This window comes from Anastrepha ludens, unplaced genomic scaffold (assembly GCF_028408465.1).
Source record: "Anastrepha ludens isolate Willacy unplaced genomic scaffold, idAnaLude1.1 ptg000053l, whole genome shotgun sequence".
NCBI lineage: Eukaryota > Metazoa > Arthropoda > Insecta > Diptera > Tephritidae > Anastrepha > Anastrepha ludens.
In genome coordinates this window covers 132501-135000 of record NW_026530034.1, presented here as the reverse complement: position 1 = coordinate 135000, position 2500 = coordinate 132501, and the positions used below count along the sequence as shown (strand labels likewise).

At 30.4% G+C, this 2500-nt stretch overlaps 2 non-coding genes across 2 annotated transcripts in view; both read left to right on the top strand.

Moving 5' to 3' along the window:
• Positions 1-147: 147 nt before the first annotated feature.
• Positions 148-328, top strand: LOC128870754 (5.8S ribosomal RNA). Its single transcript, XR_008455474.1, has one exon. It is a non-coding gene; the product is annotated as a 5.8S ribosomal RNA (ribosomal RNA).
• A 438-nt stretch (positions 329-766) lies between these two features.
• Positions 767-2500, top strand: part of LOC128870744 (large subunit ribosomal RNA) — a 3993-nt gene continuing 2259 nt past the window's right edge. The window contains exon 1 of the ribosomal RNA XR_008455469.1: positions 767-2500. This exon is cut by the window's right edge and continues 2259 nt beyond it. This is a non-coding gene — a ribosomal RNA (large subunit ribosomal RNA).

The window sequence follows — 2500 nt, the reverse complement described above, 5'->3', positions numbered from 1 at the left end:
AAATGTTTAGAGTTAAATATATTTGATATATATTATTGAAAGAAAATCAATTTATATTTTATTATTATTATTATTTAATTTTACTCTTTCAATTAATATATGCAAAAAAAAATTGACATTTGTTATAAATAAAAATAAATAAAAAAATACTCTAAGCGGTGGATCACTTGGCTCATGGGTCGATGAAGAACGCAGCAAACTGTGCGTCATCGTGTGAACTGCAGGACACATGAACATCGACATTTTGAACGCATATCGCAGTCCATGCTGTTATGTACATTAAATTAAATTTTAAAGTACTGCTTGGACTACATATGGTTGAGGGTTGTAAGACTATGCTAAATAAGTTGCTTATTCTTTTATAAAAATAATTGAATTTAAGCAAATGTGTATATTATTGGATTTTAAATAATTCATAATATTAATAGCAAAAAAATAAAGATATATAATGAATTTTTTATTTATTAATATATTCTTAAAAAAAAAAAATCCTCTCAAATAAAATGAAATAAAAAAAATTTTGAATCTAAGTATTCTCTTTAAAAAATTTTCATATTATTTATATATATATAAAATATTAATTTATATATGTAATTAAAGGAGGAATGTCTAGCATAAAAATTAATTTTTTTTATTCTAGAATTGCCTCATTTTACATAATTATTATTTATAATATATATTTATATAAAAGGAAAAAAGAAAAATAGAGATGAAAAGATGATATAATTATTTATTAAATTGTGAGAAGATAAAAAATATTTTAAAACAACCTCAACTCATATGGGATTACCCCCTGAATTTAAGCATATTAATGAGGGGAGGAAAAGAAACTAACAAGGATTTTCTTAGTAGCGGCGAGCGAAAAGAAAATAGTTCAGCACTAAGTCACTTTGTCTATATGTCAAATGTGAGATGCAGTGTATGGAATATCTTAATATCTAGTATGAGAAATTAACGATTTAAGTCCTTCTTAAATGAGGCCATTTACCCATAGAGGGTGCCAGGCCCGTATAACGTTAATGATTACTAGAAAGATATTTCCAAAGAGTCGTGTTGCTTGATAGTGCAGCACTAAGTGGGTGGTAAACTCCATCTAAAACTAAATATAACCATGAGACCGATAGTAAACAAGTACCGTGAGGGAAAGTTGAAAAGAACTCTGAATAGAGAGTTAAATAGTACGTGAAACTGCTTAGAGGTTAAGCCCGATGAACCTGAATATCCATTATGAAAAATTCATCATTAAATAATTAAAAATAATGTGCATTTTTTTCATATAAGGACATTGTAATCTATTAACATAATAAAAGTATTTATCAAAAGATCATTGGTGATATTAAGTTTATTTAAATTAATTTGCTTTTTAAGCATATTAACATAGAATAAATACTAATGATTTGATAAAGTGTTGATAGATTTTATTATATATAATGCTAAAATTCATTTTTTGAATTTTACAAAAAATTTAATATCTATGATATTAATATTTATTTGTATGCATTTATATGATTAACAATGCGAAAGATTCAGGATACCTTCGGGACCCGTCTTGAAACACGGACCAAGGAGTCTAACATATGTGCAAGTCATTGAGTTATATTAAACTTAATGGCATAATTAACTTAACTTAAAAATATAATGGGATTAATTTTTAGTCTATTTTCTTAAATAGTCAATTAATTCAATCCCGGGGCGTTCCATATAGTTATGTATAATGATAATTTATTATTATTTATACCTCTAACTGGAGCGTACCTTGAGCATATATGCTGTGACCCGAAAGATGGTGAACTATACTTGATCAGGTTGAAGTCAGGGGAAACCCTGATGGAAGACCGAAACAGTTCTGACGTGCAAATCGATTGTCAGAATTGAGTATAGGGGCGAAAGACCAATCGAACCATCTAGTAGCTGGTTCCCTCCGAAGTTTCCCTCAGGATAGCTGGTGCATTTAAAAATTATATAAAATAATCTTATCTGGTAAAGCGAATGATTAGAGGCCTTAGGGTCGAAACGATTTTAACCTATTCTCAAACTTTAAATGGGTAAGAACCTCACCTTTCTTGATATGAAGGTTGAGGTTATGATATAATGTGCCCAGTGGGCCACTTTTGGTAAGCAGAACTGGCGCTGTGGGATGAACCAAACGTAATGTTACGGTGCCTAAATTAACAACTCATGCAGATACCATGAAAGGCGTTGGTTGCTTAAAACAGCAGGACGGTGGACATGGAAGTCGTAATCCGCTAAGGAGTGTGTAACAACTCACCTGCCGAAGCAACTAGCCCTTAAAATGGATGGCGCTTAAGTTGTATACCTATACATTACCGCTAAAGTAGATGATTTATAAAACAATTTCGATTGATTTATAAATTTTGAAACTTTAGTGAGTAGGAGGGTACAATAGTGTGCTTAGAAGTGTTTGGCGTAAGCCTGCATGGAGCCGCTATTGGTACAGATCTTGGTGGTAGTAGCAAATAATCGAATGAGACCTTGGAGG